We start from the raw sequence: 20,843 nt of genomic DNA, 5'->3' as shown, positions 1-20,843 counted from the left end.
TGTTCTGTATGATTTTCATTCTGATTCGTTGTTCTTTTGCGTGCAGTTCCGATCAATTGGACGGATTCGTGGGGCAAAAAGTGGTAGTTCAGAGCTATTTTTGGATAGGCAGCGTTTGCATAAAAAGCTTGTTGATACAAACGTGAAATAGAACGCTAATTTCTGATAATGAGGGACCGCGTTCGCGCTTTCCCTTGATTTCTGTGGTGGCAAAGCAAGAGCTTGTAAAATTGAGCGAGACCGTATTCATTTTTTTCTTGTTCTGTATGATTTTCGTTCTGATTCGTCGTATTTCGATTTGAAGCTCGGATAGAACGGATTTGTGGCGTTTTTGCCTTGGAAAAAAAGTGGTCGTCCAGAGCTATTTTTGGATAGGCAGCGTTTACATAAAAAGCTTGTTGATACAAACGTTAAAGAGACCGGTATTTTAGATCAGCTTTAGCACTGGGCACATAATTAGCCGTTTGCACTATTTCTTAGGCTAATTTGACCGTTTCATGATTGAGCTATGCCAAACCTGTAAAGGGCATGCTTGTCAGGTGGATTTTTACAGTGTTTTTTTCTTTTCTTTTTTGTAGATCAATTTGAAATGATCATTTTTTTCTTCTGTTTTGGTTGAACCAAGTGTTTTTTTCTTTTTTTTTTTTTCTTATTTTCAGGCAAATGTCGGCGTGGTCGTTTTGATGTTGCAGAATAGCGGCGTTTGCGTTCGGTGAGGTTTGTGCTGGTGTGATGAGTAGACGAGTGGAGCTCACCGTGAGTTTGAACGGTGTGTGATTCGGTGTCTCTGTTCGGCGGTGCCTCTACACCTCATACTTACCTGGCAGGGGCGAGACCATGATCAAGAAGGTGGTTCACCCAGGGCGAGGCTCAGCCATTGCACTCCGGTTGTGCTGACCGCTGCGAATTCCCCAAATGTGGGAATCTCGACTGCATAATTTCTGATTGTGGGGGACTGCGTTCGCGCTCTCCCCTGATTTCTGTGGTGGCAAAAATAGAGTTTGCAGATTTTAGCCGACCGTCGTTGTTCGATGTGCTGCTCGGATCAGGAGAACGGATTTGTGGCATTTTTGCGTTGGGACAAAAGTGGTCGTCCAGAGCTATTTTTGGAAAGGCAGCGTTTACATAAAAAGCTTGTTGATACAAACGTTAAAGAGACCGGTATTTTAAATCAGCTTTAGCACTGGGCCAGGCACGTGCACAGACATTTTTGGGGGCAGGTGCTCAAGCCAAAAAAAGGGCACCCATCGCCAAAATTATTAATGAAATAAAAAATGAAAAAACACAGTAGGATATTTAACTTATATATAAAGTTAGTGGGGGACTGCGTTCGCGCTCTCCCCTGATTTCTGTGGTGGCAAAGATAGAGCTTGTAGATTTTAGCCGACCGTATTCAATTAGTTTCTTGACTAAAGAGACCGGTATTTTAAATCAGCTTTAGCACTGGGCCAGGCACGTGCACAGACATTTTTGGGGGCAGGTGCTCAAGCCAAATAAAGAGCACCCATCGCCAAAATTATTAATGAAATAAAAATTGAAAAAACACAGTAGGATATTTAACTTATATATAAAGTTAGTGGGGGACTGCGTTCGCGCTCTCCCCTGATTTCTGTGGTGGCAAAGATAGAGCTTGTAGATTTTAGCCGACCGTATTCAATTAGTTTCTTGTTCTGTATGATTTTCATTCTGATTCGTTGTTCTTTTGCGTGCAGTTCCGATCAATTGGACGCATTCGTGGGGAAAAAAGTGGTCGTTCAGAGCTATTTTTGGATAGGCAGCGTTTACATAAAAAGCTTGTTGATACAAACGTGAAATAGAACGCTAATTTCTGATAATGAGGGACCGCGTTCGCGCTCTCCCCTGATTTCTGTGGTGGCAAAAATAGAGTTTGTAGGTTTTAGCCGACCGTCGTTGTTCGATGTGCAGCTCGGATCAGGAGAACGGATTTGTGGCATTTTTGCGTTGGGACAAAAGTGGTCGTCCAGAGCTATTTTTGGAAAGGCAGCATAACATAAAAGGCAGCTTACATAAAAAGCTTGTTGATACAAACGTTAAAGAGACCGGTATTTTAAATCAGCTTTAGCACTGGGCCAGGCACGTGCACAGACATTTTTGGGGGCAGGTGCTCAAGCCAAAAAAAGGGCACCCATCGCCAAAATTATTAATAAAATAAAAAATGAAAAAACACAGTAGGATATTTAACTTATATATAAAGTTAGTGGGGGACTGCGTTCGCGCTCTCCCCTGATTTCTGTGGTGGCAAAAATAGAGTTTGTAGATTTTGTTCGATGTGCAGCTCGGATCAGGCATTTTTGCGTTGGGACAAAAGTGGTCGTCCAGAGCTATTTTTGGAAAGGCAGCGTTTACATAAAAAGCTTGTTGATACAAACGTTAAAGAGACCGGTATTTTAAATCAGCTTTAGCACTGGGCCAGGCACGTGCACAGACATTTTTGGGGGCAGGTGCTCAAGCCAAAAAAAGGGCACCCATCGCCAAAATTATTAATAAAATAAAAAATGAAAAAACACAGTAGGATATTTAACTTATATATAAAGTTAGTGGGGGACTGCGTTCGCGCTCTTCCCTGATTTCTGTGGTGGCAAAGATAGAGCTTGTAGATTTTAGCCGACCGTATTCAATTAGTTTCTTGTTCTGTATGATTTTCATTCTGATTCGTTGTTCTTTTGCGTGCAGTTCCGATCAATTGGACGGATTCGTGGGGCAAAAAGTGGTAGTTCAGAGCTATTTTTGGATAGGCAGCGTTTGCATAAAAAGCTTGTTGATACAAACGTGAAATAGAACGCTAATTTCTGATAATGAGGGACCGCGTTCGCGCTTTCCCTTGATTTCTGTGGTGGCAAAGCAAGAGCTTGTAAAATTGAGCGAGACCGTATTCATTTTTTTCTTGTTCTGTATGATTTTCGTTCTGATTCGTCGTATTTCGATTTGAAGCTCGGATAGAACGGATTTGTGGCGTTTTTGCCTTGGAAAAAAAGTGGTCGTCCAGAGCTATTTTTGGATAGGCAGCGTTTACATAAAAAGCTTGTTGATACAAACGTTAAAGAGACCGGTATTTTAGATCAGCTTTAGCACTGGGCACATAATTAGCCGTTTGCACTATTTCTTAGGCTAATTTGACCGTTTCATGATTGAGCTATGCCAAACCTGTAAAGGGCATGCTTGTCAGGTGGATTTTTACAGTGTTTTTTTCTTTTCTTTTTTGTAGATCAATTTGAAATGATCATTTTTTTCTTCTGTTTTGGTTGAACCAAGTGTTTTTTTTTTTTTTTTTTTTTTTTTTCTTATTTTCAGGCAAATGTCGGCGTGGTCGTTTTGATGTTGCAGAATAGCGGCGTTTGCGTTCGGTGAGGTTTGTGCTGGTGTGATGAGTAGACGAGTGGAGCTCACCGTGAGTTTGAACGGTGTGTGATTCGGTGTCTCTGTTCGGCGGTGCCTCTACACCTCATACTTACCTGGCAGGGGCGAGACCATGATCAAGAAGGTGGTTCACCCAGGGCGAGGCTCAGCTATTGCACTCCGGTTGTGCTGACCGCTGCGAATTCCCCAAATGTGGGAATCTCGACTGCATAATTTCTGATAGTGGGGGACTGCGTTCGCGCTCTCCCCTGATTTCTGTGGTGGCAAAAATAGAGTTTGTAGGTTTTAGCCGACCGTCGTTGTTCGATGTGCAGCTCGGATCAGGAGAACGGATTTGTGGCATTTTTGCGTTGGGACAAAAGTGGTCGTCCAGAGCTATTTTTGGAAAGGCAGCATAACATAAAAGGCAGCTTACATAGAAAGCTTGTTGATACAAACGTTAAAGAGACCGGTATTTTAAATCAGCTTTAGCACTGGGCCAGGCACGTGCACAGACATTTTTGGGGGCAGGTGCTCAAGCCAAAAAAAGGGCACCCATCGCCAAAATTATTAATAAAATAAAAAATGAAAAAACACAGTAGGATATTTAACTTATATATAAAGTTAGTGGGGGACTGCGTTCGCGCTCTCCCCTGATTTCTGTGGTGGCAAAGATAGAGCTTGTAGATTTTAGCCGACCGTATTCAATTAGTTTCTTGTTCTGTATGATTTTCATTCTGATTCGTTGTTCTTTTGCGTGCAGTTCCTATCAATTGGACGGATTCGTGGGGAAAAAAGTGGTCGTTCAGAGCTATTTTTGGATAGGCAGCGTTTACATAAAAAGCTTGTTGATACAAACGTGAAATAGAACGCTAATTTCTGATAATGAGGGACCGCGTTCGCGCTTTCCCTTGATTTCTGTGGTGGCAAAGCAAGAGCTTGTAAAATTGAGCGAGACCGTATTCATTTTGTTTCTTGTTCTGTATGATTTTCATTCTGATTCGTCGTATTTCGATTTGCAGCTCGGATCAAGAACGGATTTGTGGCGTTTTTGCCTTGGAAAAAAAGTGGTCGTCCAGAGCTGTTTTTGGATAGGCAGCGTTTACATAAAAAGCTTGTTGATACAAACGTTAAAGAGACCGGTATTTTAGATCAGCTTTAGCACTGGGCACATAATTAGCCGTTTGCACTATTTCTTAGGCTAATTTGACCGTTTCATGATTGAGCTATGCCAAACATGTAAAGGGCATGCTTGTCAGGTGGATTTTTACAGTGTTTTCTTTTTTCTTTTTTGTAGATCAATTTGAAATGATCATTTTTTTCTTCTGTTTTGGTTGAACCAAGTGGTTTTTTTTTCTTATTTTCAGGCAAATGTCGGCGTGGTCGTTTTGATGTTGCAGAATAGCGGCGTTTTGTGCTGGTGTGATGAGTAGACGAGTGGAGCTCACCGTGAGTTTGAACGGTGTGTGATTCGGTGTCTCTGTTCGGCGGTGCCTCTACACCTCATACTTACCTGGCAGGAGCGAGACCATGATCAAGAAGGTGGTTCACCCAGGGCGAGGCTCAGCCATTGCACTCCGGTTGTGCTGACCGCTGCGAATTCCCCAAATGTGGGAATCTCGACTGCATCATTTCTGATAGTGGGGGACTGCGTTCGCGCTCTCCCCTGATTTCTGTGGTGGCAAAAATAGAGTTTGTAGATTTTAGCCGACCGTCGTTGTTCGATGTGCAGCTCGGATCAGGAGAACGGATTTGTGGCATTTTTGCGTTGGGACAAAAGTGGTCGTCCAGAGCTATTTTTGGAAAGGCAGCATAACATAAAAGGCAGCTTACATAAAAAGCTTGTTGATACAAACGTTAAAGAGACCGGTATTTTAAATCAGCTTTAGCACTGGGCCAGGCACGTGCACAGACATTTTTGGGGGCAGGTGCTCAAGCCAAAAAAAGGGCACTCATCGCCAAAATTATTAATAAAATAAAAAATGAAAAAACACAGTAGGATATTTAACTTATATATAAAGTTAGTGGGGGACTGCGTTCGAGCTTGTAGATTTTAGCCGACCGTATTCAATTAGTTTCTTGTTCTGTATGATTTTCATTCTGATTCGTTGTTCTTTTGCGTGCAGTTCCGATCAATTGGACGGATTCGTGGGGCAAAAAGTGGTAGTTCAGAGCTATTTTTGGATAGGCAGCGTTTGCATAAAAAGCTTGTTGATACAAACGTGAAATAGAACGCTAATTTCTGATAATGAGGGACCGCGTTCGCGCTTTCCCTTGATTTCTGTGGTGGCAAAGCAAGAGCTTGTAAAATTGAGCGAGACCGTATTCATTTTTTTCTTGTTCTGTATGATTTTCGTTCTGATTCGTCGTATTTCGATTTGAAGCTCGGATAGAACGGATTTGTGGCGTTTTTGCCTTGGAAAAAAAGTGGTCGTCCAGAGCTATTTTTGGATAGGCAGCGTTTACATAAAAAGCTTGTTGATACAAACGTTAAAGAGACCGGTATTTTAGATCAGCTTTAGCACTGGGCACATAATTAGCCGTTTGCACTATTTCTTAGGCTAATTTGACCGTTTCATGATTGAGCTATGCCAAACCTGTAAAGGGCATGCTTGTCAGGTGGATTTTTACAGTGTTTTTTTCTTTTCTTTTTTGTAGATCAATTTGAAATGATCATTTTTTTCTTCTGTTTTGGTTGAACCAAGTGTTTTTTTTTTTTTTTTTTTTTTCTTATTTTCAGGCAAATGTCGGCGTGGTCGTTTTGATGTTGCAGAATAGCGGCGTTTGCGTTCGGTGAGGTTTGTGCTGGTGTGATGAGTAGACGAGTGGAGCTCACCGTGAGTTTGAACGGTGTGTGATTCGGTGTCTCTGTTCGGCGGTGCCTCTACACCTCATACTTACCTGGCAGGGGCGAGACCATGATCAAGAAGGTGGTTCACCCAGGGCGAGGCTCAGCCATTGCACTCCGGTTGTGCTGACCGCTGCGAATTCCCCAAATGTGGGAATCTCGACTGCATAATTTCTGATTGTGGGGGACTGCGTTCGCGCTCTCCCCTGATTTCTGTGGTGGCAAAAATAGAGTTTGCAGATTTTAGCCGACCGTCGTTGTTCGATGTGCTGCTCGGATCAGGAGAACGGATTTGTGGCATTTTTGCGTTGGGACAAAAGTGGTCGTCCAGAGCTATTTTTGGAAAGGCAGCGTTTACATAAAAAGCTTGTTGATACAAACGTTAAAGAGACCGGTATTTTAAATCAGCTTTAGCACTGGGCCAGGCACGTGCACAGACATTTTTGGGGGCAGGTGCTCAAGCCAAAAAAAGGGCACCCATCGCCAAAATTATTAATAAAATAAAAAATGAAAAAACACAGTAGGATATTTAACTTATATATAAAGTTAGTGGGGGACTGCGTTCGCGCTCTCCCCTTATTTCTGTGGTGGCAAAGATAGAGCTTGTAGATTTTAGCCGACCGTATTCAATTAGTTTCTTGACTAAAGAGACCGGTATTTTAAATCAGCTTTAGCACTGGGCCAGGCACGTGCACAGACATTTTTGGGGGCAGGTGCTCAAGCCAAATAAAGAGCACCCATCGCCAAAATTATTAATGAAATAAAAATTGAAAAAACACAGTAGGATATTTAACTTATATATAAAGTTAGTGGGGGACTGCGTTCGCGCTCTCCCCTGATTTCTGTGGTGGCAAAGATAGAGCTTGTAGATTTTAGCCGACCGTATTCAATTAGTTTCTTGTTCTGTATGATTTTCATTCTGATTCGTTGTTCTTTTGCGTGCAGTTCCGATCAATTGGACGCATTCGTGGGGAAAAAAGTGGTCGTTCAGAGCTATTTTTGGATAGGCAGCGTTTACATAAAAAGCTTGTTGATACAAACGTGAAATAGAACGCTAATTTCTGATAATGAGGGACCGCGTTCGCGCTCTCCCCTGATTTCTGTGGTGGCAAAAATAGAGTTTGTAGGTTTTAGCCGACCGTCGTTGTTCGATGTGCAGCTCGGATCAGGAGAACGGATTTGTGGCATTTTTGCGTTGGGACAAAAGTGGTCGTCCAGAGCTATTTTTGGAAAGGCAGCATAACATAAAAGGCAGCTTACATAAAAAGCTTGTTGATACAAACGTTAAAGAGACCGGTATTTTAAATCAGCTTTAGCACTGGGCCAGGCACGTGCACAGACATTTTTGGGGGCAGGTGCTCAAGCCAAAAAAAGGGCACCCATCGCCAAAATTATTAATAAAATAAAAAATGAAAAAACACAGTAGGATATTTAACTTATATATAAAGTTAGTGGGGGACTGCGTTCGCGCTCTCCCCTGATTTCTGTGGTGGCAAAAATAGAGTTTGTAGATTTTGTTCGATGTGCAGCTCGGATCAGGCATTTTTGCGTTGGGACAAAAGTGGTCGTCCAGAGCTATTTTTGGAAAGGCAGCGTTTACATAAAAAGCTTGTTGATACAAACGTTAAAGAGACCGGTATTTTAAATCAGCTTTAGCACTGGGCCAGGCACGTGCACAGACATTTTTGGGGGCAGGTGCTCAAGCCAAAAAAAGGGCACCCATCGCCAAAATTATTAATAAAATAAAAAATGAAAAAACACAGTAGGATATTTAACTTATATATAAAGTTAGTGGGGGACTGCGTTCGCGCTCTTCCCTGATTTCTGTGGTGGCAAAGATAGAGCTTGTAGATTTTAGCCGACCGTATTCAATTAGTTTCTTGTTCTGTATGATTTTCATTCTGATTCGTTGTTCTTTTGCGTGCAGTTCCGATCAATTGGACGGATTCGTGGGGCAAAAAGTGGTAGTTCAGAGCTATTTTTGGATAGGCAGCGTTTGCATTAAAAGCTTGTTGATACAAACGTGAAATAGAACGCTAATTTCTGATAATGAGGGACCGCGTTCGCGCTTTCCCTTGATTTCTGTGGTGGCAAAGCAAGAGCTTGTAAAATTGAGCGAGACCGTATTCATTTTTTTCTTGTTCTGTATGATTTTCATTCTGATTCGTCGTATTTCGATTTGAAGCTCGGATAGAATGGATTTGTGGCGTTTTTGCCTTGGAAAAAAAGTGGTCGTCCAGAGCTATTTTTGGATAGGCAGCGTTTACATAAAAAGCTTGTTGATACAAACGTTAAAGAGACCGGTATTTTAGATCAGCTTTAGCACTGGGCACATAATTAGCCGTTTGCACTATTTTTTAGGCTAATTTGACCGTTTCATGATTGAGCTATGCCAAACCTGTAAAGGGCATGCTTGTCAGGTGGATTTTTACAGTGTTTTTTCTTTTCTTTTTTGTAGATCAATTTGAAATGATCATTTTTTTCTTCTGTTTTGGTTGAACCAAGTGTTTTTTTTTTTTTTTTTTTTTCTTATTTTCAGGCAAATGTCGGCGTGGTCGTTTTGATGTTGCAGAATAGCGGCGTTTGCGTTCGGTGAGGTTTGTGCTGGTGTGATGAGTAGACGAGTGGAGCTCACCGTGAGTTTGAACGGTGTGTGATTCGGTGTCTCTGTTCGGCGGTGCTTCTACACCTCATACTTACCTGGCAGGGGCGAGACCATGATCAAGAAGGTGGTTCACCCAGGGCGAGGCTCAGCCATTGCACTCTGGTTGTGCTGACTGCTGCGAATTCCCCAAATGTGGGAATCTCGACTGCATAATTTCTGATAGTGGGGGACTGCGTTCGCGCTCTCCCCTGATTTCTGTGGTGGCAAAAATAGAGTTTGCAGATTTTAGCCGACCGTCGTTGTTCGATGTGCAGCTCGGATCAGGAGAACGGATTTGTGGCATTTTTGCGTTGGTATAAAAGTGGTCGTCCAGAGCTATTTTTGGAAAGGCAGCGTTTACATAAAAAGCTTGTTGATACAAACGTTAAAGAGACCGGTATTTTAAATCAGCTTTAGCACTGGGCCAGGCACGTGCACAGACATTTTTGGGGGCAGGTGCTCAAGCCAAAAAAAGGGCACCCATCGCCAAAATTATTAATAAAATAAAAAATGAAAAAACACAGTAGGATATTTAACTTATATATAAAGTTAGTGGGGGACTGCGTTCGCGCTCTCCCCTGATTTCTGTGGTGGCAAAAATAGAGTTTGTAGATTTTGTTCGATGTGCAGCTCGGATCAGGCATTTTTGCGTTGGGACAAAAGTGGTCGTCCAGAGCTATTTTTGGAAAGGCAGCGTTTACATAAAAAGCTTGTTGATACAAACGTTAAAGAGACCGGTATTTTAAATCAGCTTTAGCACTGGGCCAGGCACGTGCACAGACATTTTTGGGGGCAGGTGCTCAAGCCAAAAAAAGGGCACCCATCGCCAAAATTATTAATAAAATAAAAAATGAAAAAACACAGTAGGATATTTAACTTATATATAAAGTTAGTGGGGGACTGCGTTCGCGCTCTTCCCTGATTTCTGTGGTGGCAAAGATAGAGCTTGTAGATTTTAGCCGACCGTATTCAATTAGTTTCTTGTTCTGTATGATTTTCATTCTGATTCGTTGTTCTTTTGCGTGCAGTTCCGATCAATTGGACGGATTCGTGGGGCAAAAAGTGGTAGTTCAGAGCTATTTTTGGATAGGCAGCGTTTGCATAAAAAGCTTGTTGATACAAACGTGAAATAGAACGCTAATTTCTGATAATGAGGGACCGCGTTCGCGCTTTCCCTTGATTTCTGTGGTGGCAAAGCAAGAGCTTGTAAAATTGAGCGAGACCGTATTCATTTTTTTCTTGTTCTGTATGATTTTCGTTCTGATTCGTCGTATTTCGATTTGAAGCTCGGATAGAACGGATTTGTGGCGTTTTTGCCTTGGAAAAAAAGTGGTCGTCCAGAGCTATTTTTGGATAGGCAGCGTTTACATAAAAAGCTTGTTGATACAAACGTTAAAGAGACCGGTATTTTAGATCAGCTTTAGCACTGGGCACATAATTAGCCGTTTGCACTATTTCTTAGGCTAATTTGACCGTTTCATGATTGAGCTATGCCAAACCTGTAAAGGGCATGCTTGTCAGGTGGATTTTTACAGTGTTTTTTCTTTTCTTTTTTGTAGATCAATTTGAAATGATCATTTTTTTCTTCTGTTTTGGTTGAACCAAGTGTTTTTTTTTCTTTTTTTTTTCTTATTTTCAGGCAAATGTCGGCGTGGTCGTTTTGATGTTGCAGAATAGCGGCGTTTGCGTTCGGTGAGGTTTGTGCTGGTGTGATGAGTAGACGAGTGGAGCTCACCGTGAGTTTGAACGGTGTGTGATTCGGTGTCTCTGTTCGGCGGTGCCTCTACACCTCATACTTACCTGGCAGGGGCGAGACCATGATCAAGAAGGTGGTTCACCCAGGGCGAGGCTCAGCCATTGCACTCCGGTTGTGCTGACCGCTGCGAATTCCCCAAATGTGGGAATCTCGACTGCATAATTTCTGATAGTGGGGGACTGCGTTCGCGCTCTCCCCTGATTTCTGTGGTGGCAAAAATAGAGTTTGTAGGTTTTAGCCGACCGTCGTTGTTCGATGTGCAGCTCGGATCAGGAGAACGGATTTGTGGCATTTTTGCGTTGGGACAAAAGTGGTCGTCCAGAGCTATTTTTGGAAAGGCAGCATAACATAAAAGGCAGCTTACATAGAAAGCTTGTTGATACAAACGTTAAAGAGACCGGTATTTTAAATCAGCTTTAGCACTGGGCCAGGCACGTGCACAGACATTTTTGGGGGCAGGTGCTCAAGCCAAAAAAAGGGCACCCATCGCCAAAATTATTAATAAAATAAAAAATGAAAAAACACAGTAGGATATTTAACTTATATATAAAGTTAGTGGGGGACTGCGTTCGCGCTCTCCCCTGATTTCTGTGGTGGCAAAGATAGAGCTTGTAGATTTTAGCCGACCGTATTCAATTAGTTTCTTGTTCTGTATGATTTTCATTCTGATTCGTTGTTCTTTTGCGTGCAGTTCCTATCAATTGGACGGATTCGTGGGGAAAAAAGTGGTCGTTCAGAGCTATTTTTGGATAGGCAGCGTTTACATAAAAAGCTTGTTGATACAAACGTGAAATAGAACGCTAATTTCTGATAATGAGGGACCGCGTTCGCGCTTTCCCTTGATTTCTGTGGTGGCAAAGCAAGAGCTTGTAAAATTGAGCGAGACCGTATTCATTTTGTTTCTTGTTCTGTATGATTTTCATTCTGATTCGTCGTATTTCGATTTGCAGCTCGGATCAAGAACGGATTTGTGGCGTTTTTGCCTTGGAAAAAAAGTGGTCGTCCAGAGCTGTTTTTGGATAGGCAGCGTTTACATAAAAAGCTTGTTGATACAAACGTTAAAGAGACCGGTATTTTAGATCAGCTTTAGCACTGGGCACATAATTAGCCGTTTGCACTATTTCTTAGGCTAATTTGACCGTTTCATGATTGAGCTATGCCAAACATGTAAAGGGCATGCTTGTCAGGTGGATTTTTACAGTGTTTTCTTTTTTCTTTTTTGTAGATCAATTTGAAATGATCATTTTTTTCTTCTGTTTTGGTTGAACCAAGTGGTTTTTTTTTCTTATTTTCAGGCAAATGTCGGCGTGGTCGTTTTGATGTTGCAGAATAGCGGCGTTTTGTGCTGGTGTGATGAGTAGACGAGTGGAGCTCACCGTGAGTTTGAACGGTGTGTGATTCGGTGTCTCTGTTCGGCGGTGCCTCTACACCTCATACTTACCTGGCAGAAGCGAGACCATGATCAAGAAGGTGGTTCACCCAGGGCGAGGCTCAGCCATTGCACTCCGGTTGTGCTGACCGCTGCGAATTCCCCAAATGTGGGAATCTCGACTGCATCATTTCTGATAGTGGGGGACTGCGTTCGCGCTCTCCCCTGATTTCTGTGGTGGCAAAAATAGAGTTTGTAGATTTTAGCCGACCGTCGTTGTTCGATGTGCAGCTCGGATCAGGAGAACGGATTTGTGGCATTTTTGCGTTGGGACAAAAGTGGTCGTCCAGAGCTATTTTTGGAAAGGCAGCATAACATAAAAGGCAGCTTACATAAAAAGCTTGTTGATACAAACGTTAAAGAGACCGGTATTTTAAATCAGCTTTAGCACTGGGCCAGGCACGTGCACAGACATTTTTGGGGGCAGGTGCTCAAGCCAAAAAAAGGGCACTCATCGCCAAAATTATTAATAAAATAAAAAATGAAAAAACACAGTAGGATATTTAACTTATATATAAAGTTAGTGGGGGACTGCGTTCGAGCTTGTAGATTTTAGCCGACCGTATTCAATTAGTTTCTTGTTCTGTATGATTTTCATTCTGATTCGTTGTTCTTTTGCGTGCAGTTCCGATCAATTGGACGGATTCGTGGGGCAAAAAGTGGTAGTTCAGAGCTATTTTTGGATAGGCAGCGTTTGCATAAAAAGCTTGTTGATACAAACGTGAAATAGAACGCTAATTTCTGATAATGAGGGACCGCGTTCGCGCTTTCCCTTGATTTCTGTGGTGGCAAAGCAAGAGCTTGTAAAATTGAGCGAGACCGTATTCATTTTTTTCTTGTTCTGTATGATTTTCGTTCTGATTCGTCGTATTTCGATTTGAAGCTCGGATAGAACGGATTTGTGGCGTTTTTGCCTTGGAAAAAAAGTGGTCGTCCAGAGCTATTTTTGGATAGGCAGCGTTTACATAAAAAGCTTGTTGATACAAACGTTAAAGAGACCGGTATTTTAGATCAGCTTTAGCACTGGGCACATAATTAGCCGTTTGCACTATTTCTTAGGCTAATTTGACCGTTTCATGATTGAGCTATGCCAAACCTGTAAAGGGCATGCTTGTCAGGTGGATTTTTACAGTGTTTTTTTCTTTTCTTTTTTGTAGATCAATTTGAAATGATCATTTTTTTCTTCTGTTTTGGTTGAACCAAGTGTTTTTTTTTTTTTTTTTTTTTTTTTCTTATTTTCAGGCAAATGTCGGCGTGGTCGTTTTGATGTTGCAGAATAGCGGCGTTTGCGTTCGGTGAGGTTTGTGCTGGTGTGATGAGTAGACGAGTGGAGCTCACCGTGAGTTTGAACGGTGTGTGATTCGGTGTCTCTGTTCGGCGGTGCCTCTACACCTCATACTTACCTGGCAGGGGCGAGACCATGATCAAGAAGGTGGTTCACCCAGGGCGAGGCTCAGCTATTGCACTCCGGTTGTGCTGACCGCTGCGAATTCCCCAAATGTGGGAATCTCGACTGCATAATTTCTGATAGTGGGGGACTGCGTTCGCGCTCTTCCCTGATTTCTGTGGTGGCAAAAATAGAGTTTGTAGGTTTTAGCCGACCGTCGTTGTTCGATGTGCAGCTCGGATCAGGAGAACGGATTTGTGGCATTTTTGCGTTGGGACAAAAGTGGTCGTCCAGAGCTATTTTTGGAAAGGCAGCATAACATAAAAGGCAGCTTACATAGAAAGCTTGTTGATACAAACGTTAAAGAGACCGGTATTTTAAATCAGCTTTAGCACTGGGCCAGGCACGTGCACAGACATTTTTGGGGGCAGGTGCTCAAGCCAAAAAAAGGGCACCCATCGCCAAAATTATTAATAAAATAAAAAATGAAAAAACACAGTAGGATATTTAACTTATATATAAAGTTAGTGGGGGACTGCGTTCGCGCTCTCCCCTGATTTCTGTGGTGGCAAAGATAGAGCTTGTAGATTTTAGCCGACCGTATTCAATTAGTTTCTTGTTCTGTATGATTTTCATTCTGATTCGTTGTTCTTTTGCGTGCAGTTCCTATCAATTGGACGGATTCGTGGGGAAAAAAGTGGTCGTTCAGAGCTATTTTTGGATAGGCAGCGTTTACATAAAAAGCTTGTTGATACAAACGTGAAATAGAACGCTAATTTCTGATAATGAGGGACCGCGTTCGCGCTTTCCCTTGATTTCTGTGGTGGCAAAGCAAGAGCTTGTAAAATTGAGCGAGACCGTATTCATTTTGTTTCTTGTTCTGTATGATTTTCATTCTGATTCGTCGTATTTCGATTTGCAGCTCGGATCAAGAACGGATTTGTGGCGTTTTTGCCTTGGAAAAAAAGTGGTCGTCCAGAGCTGTTTTTGGATAGGCAGCGTTTACATAAAAAGCTTGTTGATACAAACGTTAAAGAGACCGGTATTTTAGATCAGCTTTAGCACTGGGCACATAATTAGCCGTTTGCACTATTTCTTAGGCTAATTTGACCGTTTCATGATTGAGCTATGCCAAACATGTAAAGGGCATGCTTGTCAGGTGGATTTTTACAGTGTTTTCTTTTTTCTTTTTTGTAGATCAATTTGAAATGATCATTTTTTTCTTCTGTTTTGGTTGAACCAAGTGGTTTTTTTTTCTTATTTTCAGGCAAATGTCGGCGTGGTCGTTTTGATGTTGCAGAATAGCGGCGTTTTGTGCTGGTGTGATGAGTAGACGAGTGGAGCTCACCGTGAGTTTGAACGGTGTGTGATTCGGTGTCTCTGTTCGGCGGTGCCTCTACACCTCATACTTACCTGGCAGGAGCGAGACCATGATCAAGAAGGTGGTTCACCCAGGGCGAGGCTCAGCCATTGCACTCCGGTTGTGCTGACCGCTGCGAATTCCCCAAATGTGGGAATCTCGACTGCATCATTTCTGATAGTGGGGGACTGCGTTCGCGCTCTCCCCTGATTTCTGTGGTGGCAAAAATAGAGTTTGTAGATTTTAGCCGACCGTCGTTGTTCGATGTGCAGCTCGGATCAGGAGAACGGATTTGTGGCATTTTTGCGTTGGGACAAAAGTGGTCGTCCAGAGCTATTTTTGGAAAGGCAGCATAACATAAAAGGCAGCTTACATAAAAAGCTTGTTGATACAAACGTTAAAGAGACCGGTATTTTAAATCAGCTTTAGCACTGGGCCAGGCACGTGCACAGACATTTTTGGGGGCAGGTGCTCAAGCCAAAAAAAGGGCACTCATCGCCAAAATTATTAATAAAATAAAAAATGAAAAAACACAGTAGGATATTTAACTTATATATAAAGTTAGTGGGGGACTGCGTTCGAGCTTGTAGATTTTAGCCGACCGTATTCAATTAGTTTCTTGTTCTGTATGATTTTCATTCTGATTCGTTGTTCTTTTGCGTGCAGTTCCGATCAATTGGACGGATTCGTGGGGCAAAAAGTGGTAGTTCAGAGCTATTTTTGGATAGGCAGCGTTTGCATAAAAAGCTTGTTGATACAAACGTGAAATAGAACGCTAATTTCTGATAATGAGGGACCGCGTTCGCGCTTTCCCTTGATTTCTGTGGTGGCAAAGCAAGAGCTTGTAAAATTGAGCGAGACCGTATTCATTTTTTTCTTGTTCTGTATGATTTTCGTTCTGATTCGTCGTATTTCGATTTGAAGCTCGGATAGAACGGATTTGTGGCGTTTTTGCCTTGGAAAAAAAGTGGTCGTCCAGAGCTATTTTTGGATAGGCAGCGTTTACATAAAAAGCTTGTTGATACAAACGTTAAAGAGACCGGTATTTTAGATCAGCTTTAGCACTGGGCACATAATTAGCCGTTTGCACTATTTCTTAGGCTAATTTGACCGTTTCATGATTGAGCTATGCCAAACCTGTAAAGGGCATGCTTGTCAGGTGGATTTTTACAGTGTTTTTTTCTTTTCTTTTTTGTAGATCAATTTGAAATGATCATTTTTTTCTTCTGTTTTGGTTGAACCAAGTGTTTTTTTCTTTTTTTTTTTTTCTTATTTTCAGGCAAATGTCGGCGTGGTCGTTTTGATGTTGCAGAATAGCGGCGTTTGCGTTCGGTGAGGTTTGTGCTGGTGTGATGAGTAGACGAGTGGAGCTCACCGTGAGTTTGAACGGTGTGTGATTCGGTGTCTCTGTTCGGCGGTGCCTCTACACCTCATACTTACCTGGCAGGGGCGAGACCATGATCAAGAAGGTGGTTCACCCAGGGCGAGGCTCAGCCATTGCACTCCGGTTGTGCTGACCGCTGCGAATTCCCCAAATGTGGGAATCTCGACTGCATAATTTCTGATTGTGGGGGACTGCGTTCGCGCTCTCCCCTGATTTCTGTGGTGGCAAAAATAGAGTTTGCAGATTTTAGCCGACCGTCGTTGTTCGATGTGCTGCTCGGATCAGGAGAACGGATTTGTGGCATTTTTGCGTTGGGACAAAAGTGGTCGTCCAGAGCTATTTTTGGAAAGGCAGCGTTTACATAAAAAGCTTGTTGATACAAACGTTAAAGAGACCGGTATTTTAAATCAGCTTTAGCACTGGGCCAGGCACGTGCACAGACATTTTTGGGGGCAGGTGCTCAAGCCAAAAAAAGGGCACCCATCGCCAAAATTATTAATGAAATAAAAAATGAAAAAACACAGTAGGATATTTAACTTATATATAAAGTTAGTGGGGGACTGCGTTCGCGCTCTCCCCTGATTTCTGTGGTGGCAAAGATAGAGCTTGTAGATTTTAGCCGACCGTATTCAATTAGTTTCTTGACTAAAGAGACCGGTATTTTAAATCAGCTTTAGCACTGGGCCAGGCACGTGCACAGACATTTTTGGGGGCAGGTGCTCAAGCCAAATAAAGAGCACCCATCGCCAAAATTATTAATGAAATAAAAATTGAAAAAACACAGTAGGATATTTAACTTATATATAAAGTTAGTGGGGGACTGCGTTCGCGCTCTCCCCTGATTTCTGTGGTGGCAAAGATAGAGCTTGTAGATTTTAGCCGACCGTATTCAATTAGTTTCTTGTTCTGTATGATTTTCATTCTGATTCGTTGTTCTTTTGCGTGCAGTTCCGATCAATTGGACGCATTCGTGGGGAAAAAAGTGGTCGTTCAGAGCTATTTTTGGATAGGCAGCGTTTACATAAAAAGCTTGTTGATACAAACGTGAAATAGAACGCTAATTTCTGATAATGAGGGACCGCGTTCGCGCTCTCCCCTGATTTCTGTGGTGGCAAAAATAGAGTTTGTAGGTTTTAGCCGACCGTCGTTGTTCGATGTGCAGCTCGGATCAGGAGAACGGATTTGTGGCATTTTTGCGTTGGGACAAAAGTGGTCGTCCAGAGCTATTTTTGGAAAGGCAGCATAACATAAAAGGCAGCTTACATAAAAAGCTTGTTGATACAAACGTTAAAGAGACCGGTATTTTAAATCAGCTTTAGCACTGGGCCAGGCACGTGCACAGACATTTTTGGGGGCAGGTGCTCAAGCCAAAAAAAGGGCACCCATCGCCAAAATTATTAATAAAATAAAAAATGAAAAAACACAGTAGGATATTTAACTTATATATAAAGTTAGTGGGGGACTGCGTTCGCGCTCTCCCCTGATTTCTGTGGTGGCAAAAATAGAGTTTGTAGATTTTGTTCGATGTGCAGCTCGGATCAGGCATTTTTGCGTTGGGACAAAAGTGGTCGTCCAGAGCTATTTTTGGAAAGGCAGCGTTTACATAAAAAGCTTGTTGATACAAACGTTAAAGAGACCGGTATTTTAAATCAGCTTTAGCACTGGGCCAGGCACGTGCACAGACATTTTTGGGGGCAGGTGCTCAAGCCAAAAAAAGGGCACCCATCGCCAAAATTATTAATAAAATAAAAAATGAAAAAACACAGTAGGATATTTAACTTATATATAAAGTTAGTGGGGGACTGCGTTCGCGCTCTTCCCTGATTTCTGTGGTGGCAAAGATAGAGCTTGTAGATTTTAGCCGACCGTATTCAATTAGTTTCTTGTTCTGTATGATTTTCATTCTGATTCGTTGTTCTTTTGCGTGCAGTTCCGATCAATTGGACGGATTCGTGGGGCAAAAAGTGGTAGTTCAGAGCTATTTTTGGATAGGCAGCGTTTGCATTAAAAGCTTGTTGATACAAACGTGAAATAGAACGCTAATTTCTGATAATGAGGGACCGCGTTCGCGCTTTCCCTTGATTTCTGTGGTGGCAAAGCAAGAGCTTGTAAAATTGAGCGAGACCGTATTCATTTTTTTCTTGTTCTGTATGATTTTCGTTCTGATTCGTCGTATTTCGATTTGAAGCTCGGATAGAACGGATTTGTGGCGTTTTTGCCTTGGAAAAAAAGTGGTCGTCCAGAGCTATTTTTGGATAGGCAGCGTTTACATAAAAAGCTTGTTGATACAAACGTTAAAGAGACCGGTATTTTAGATCAGCTTTAGCACTGGGCACATAATTAGCCGTTTGCACTATTTTTTAGGCTAATTTGACCGTTTCATGATTGAGCTATGCCAAACCTGTAAAGGGCATGCTTGTCAGGTGGATTTTTACAGTGTTTTTTCTTTTCTTTTTTGTAGATCAATTTGAAATGATCATTTTTTTCTTCTGTTTTGGTTGAACCAAGTGTTTTTTTTTTTTGTTTTTTTTTTCTTATTTTCAGGCAAATGTCGGCGTGGTCGTTTTGATGTTGCAGAATAGCGGCGTTTGCGTTCGGTGAGGTTTGTGCTGGTGTGATGAGTAGACGAGTGGAGCTCACCGTGAGTTTGAACGGTGTGTGATTCGGTGTCTCTGTTCGGCGGTGCTTCTACACCTCATACTTACCTGGCAGGGGCGAGACCATGATCAAGAAGGTGGTTCACCCAGGGCGAGGCTCAGCCATTGCACTCTGGTTGTGCTGACTGCTGCGAATTCCCCAAATGTGGGAATCTCGACTGCATAATTTCTGATAGTGGGGGACTGCGTTCGGGCTCTCCCCTGATTTCTGTGGTGGCAAAAATAGAGTTTGTAGATTTTAGCCGACCGTCGTTGTTCGATGTGCAGCTCGGATCAGGAGAACGGATTTGTGGCATTTTTGCGTTGGTATAAAAGTGGTCGTCCAGAGCTATTTTTGGAAAGGCAGCATAACATAAAAGGCAGCTTACATAAAAAGCTTGTTGATACAAACGTTAAAGAGACCGGTATTTTAAATCAGCTTTAGCACTGGGCCAGGCACGTGCACAGACATTTTTGGGGGCAGGTGCTCAAGCCAAAAAAAGGGCACTCATCGCCAAAATTATTAATAAAATAAAAAATGAAAAAACACAGTAGGATATTTAACTTATATATAAAGTTAGTGGGGGACTGCGTTCGAGCTTGTAGATTTTAGCCGACCGTATTCAATTAGTTTCTTGTTCTGTATGATTTTCATTCTGATTCGTTGTTCTTTTGCGTGCAGTTCCGATCAATTGGACGGATTCGTGGGTCAAAAAGTGGTAGTTCAGAGCTATTTTTGGATAGGCAGCGTTTGCATAAAAAGCTTGTTGATACAAACGTGAAATAGAACGCTAATTTCTGATAATGAGGGACCACGTTCGCGCTTTCCCTTGATTTCTGTGGTGGCAAAGCAAGAGCTTGTAAAATTGAGCGAGACCGTATTCATTTTTTTCTTGTTCTGTATGATTTTCGTTCTGATTCGTCGTATTTCGATTTGAAGCTCGGATAGAACGGATTTGTGGCGTTTTTGCCTTGGAAAAAAAGTGGTCGTCCAGAGCTATTTTTGGATAGGCAGCGTTTACATAAAAAGCTTGTTGATACAAACGTTAAAGAGACCGGTATTTTAGATCAGCTTTAGCACTGGGCTCATAATTAGCCGTTTGCACTATTTCTTAGGCTAATTTGACCGTTTCATGATTGAGCTATGCCAAACCTGTAAAGGGCATGCTTGTCAGGTGGATTTTTACAGTGTTTTTTCTTTTTTCTTTTTTGTAGATCAATTTGAAATGATCATTTTTTTCTTCTGTTTTGGTTGAACCAAGTGTTTTTTTTTTTCTTATTATTTTAAGGCAAATGTCGGCGTGGTCGTTTTGATGTTGCAGAATAGCGGCGTTTGCGTTCGGTGAGGTTTGTGCTGGTGTGATGAGTAGACGAGTGGAGCTCACCGTGAGTTTGAACGGTGTGTGATTCGGTGTCTCTGTTCGGCGGTGCCTCTACACCTCATACTTACCTGGCAGGGGCGAGACCATGATTAAGAAGGTGGTTCACCCAGGGCGAGGCTCAGCCATTGCACTCCGGTTGTGCTGACCGCTGCGAATTCCCCAAATGTGGGAATCTCGACTGCATAATTTCTGATAGTGGGGGACTGCGTTCGCGCTCTCCCCTGATTTCTGTGGTGGCAAAAATAGAGTTTGCAGATTTTAGCCGACCGTCGTTGTTCGATGTGCAGCTCGGATCAGGAGAACGGATTTGTGGCATTTTTGCGTTGGTATAAAAGTGGTCGTCCAGAGCTATTTTTGGAAAGGCAGCGTTTACATAAAAAGCTTGTTGATACAAACGTTAAAGAGACCGGTATTTTAAATCAGCTTTAGCACTGGGCCAGGCACGTGCACAGACATTTTTGGGGGCAGGTGCTCAAGCCAAAAAAAGGGCACCCATCGCCAAAATTATTAATAAAATAAAAAATGAAAAAACACAGTAGGATATTTAACTTATATATAAAGTTAGTGGGGGACTGCGTTCGCGCTCTCCCCTGATTTCTGTGGTGGCAAAAATAGAGTTTGTAGATTTTGTTCGATGTGCAGCTCGGATCAGGCATTTTT

General features: G+C 42.3%; 12 non-coding genes across 12 annotated transcripts; all 12 read left to right on the top strand.

Annotated features, from left to right (window-relative positions):
• The first annotated feature begins 812 nt into the window (after positions 1–812).
• Positions 813–976, top strand: LOC134313131 (U1 spliceosomal RNA). The gene has a single exon (XR_010012027.1). It is a non-coding gene; the product is annotated as a U1 spliceosomal RNA (small nuclear RNA).
• Positions 977–3,465: 2,489 nt separating this feature from the next.
• Positions 3,466–3,629, top strand: LOC134313164 (U1 spliceosomal RNA). Its single transcript, XR_010012059.1, has one exon. It is a non-coding gene; the product is annotated as a U1 spliceosomal RNA (small nuclear RNA).
• A 1,233-nt stretch (positions 3,630–4,862) lies between these two features.
• LOC134313196 (U1 spliceosomal RNA) lies at positions 4,863–5,026 on the top strand. The gene has a single exon (XR_010012090.1). It is a non-coding gene; the product is annotated as a U1 spliceosomal RNA (small nuclear RNA).
• A 1,224-nt stretch (positions 5,027–6,250) lies between these two features.
• Positions 6,251–6,414, top strand: LOC134313130 (U1 spliceosomal RNA). Its single transcript, XR_010012026.1, has one exon. It is a non-coding gene; the product is annotated as a U1 spliceosomal RNA (small nuclear RNA).
• A 2,483-nt stretch (positions 6,415–8,897) lies between these two features.
• Positions 8,898–9,061, top strand: LOC134313152 (U1 spliceosomal RNA). Its single transcript, XR_010012048.1, has one exon. It is a non-coding gene; the product is annotated as a U1 spliceosomal RNA (small nuclear RNA).
• Positions 9,062–10,641: 1,580 nt separating this feature from the next.
• LOC134313111 (U1 spliceosomal RNA) lies at positions 10,642–10,805 on the top strand. The gene has a single exon (XR_010012008.1). It is a non-coding gene; the product is annotated as a U1 spliceosomal RNA (small nuclear RNA).
• Positions 10,806–12,038: 1,233 nt separating this feature from the next.
• Positions 12,039–12,202, top strand: LOC134313213 (U1 spliceosomal RNA). The gene has a single exon (XR_010012106.1). It is a non-coding gene; the product is annotated as a U1 spliceosomal RNA (small nuclear RNA).
• Positions 12,203–13,429: 1,227 nt separating this feature from the next.
• Positions 13,430–13,593, top strand: LOC134313186 (U1 spliceosomal RNA). Its single transcript, XR_010012081.1, has one exon. It is a non-coding gene; the product is annotated as a U1 spliceosomal RNA (small nuclear RNA).
• A 1,233-nt stretch (positions 13,594–14,826) lies between these two features.
• LOC134313195 (U1 spliceosomal RNA) lies at positions 14,827–14,990 on the top strand. The gene has a single exon (XR_010012089.1). It is a non-coding gene; the product is annotated as a U1 spliceosomal RNA (small nuclear RNA).
• Positions 14,991–16,213: 1,223 nt separating this feature from the next.
• LOC134313128 (U1 spliceosomal RNA) lies at positions 16,214–16,377 on the top strand. The gene has a single exon (XR_010012024.1). It is a non-coding gene; the product is annotated as a U1 spliceosomal RNA (small nuclear RNA).
• Positions 16,378–18,862: 2,485 nt separating this feature from the next.
• LOC134313209 (U1 spliceosomal RNA) lies at positions 18,863–19,026 on the top strand. Its single transcript, XR_010012102.1, has one exon. It is a non-coding gene; the product is annotated as a U1 spliceosomal RNA (small nuclear RNA).
• A 1,217-nt stretch (positions 19,027–20,243) lies between these two features.
• LOC134313158 (U1 spliceosomal RNA) lies at positions 20,244–20,407 on the top strand. Its single transcript, XR_010012054.1, has one exon. It is a non-coding gene; the product is annotated as a U1 spliceosomal RNA (small nuclear RNA).
• The last annotated feature ends 436 nt before the right edge of the window (positions 20,408–20,843 follow it).

Source organism: Trichomycterus rosablanca, chromosome 4, assembly GCF_030014385.1.
Source record: "Trichomycterus rosablanca isolate fTriRos1 chromosome 4, fTriRos1.hap1, whole genome shotgun sequence".
In the NCBI taxonomy this organism is placed as follows: Eukaryota; Metazoa; Chordata; class Actinopteri; order Siluriformes; family Trichomycteridae; genus Trichomycterus; species Trichomycterus rosablanca.
This window is presented reverse-complemented; position numbering and strand designations above follow the sequence as displayed.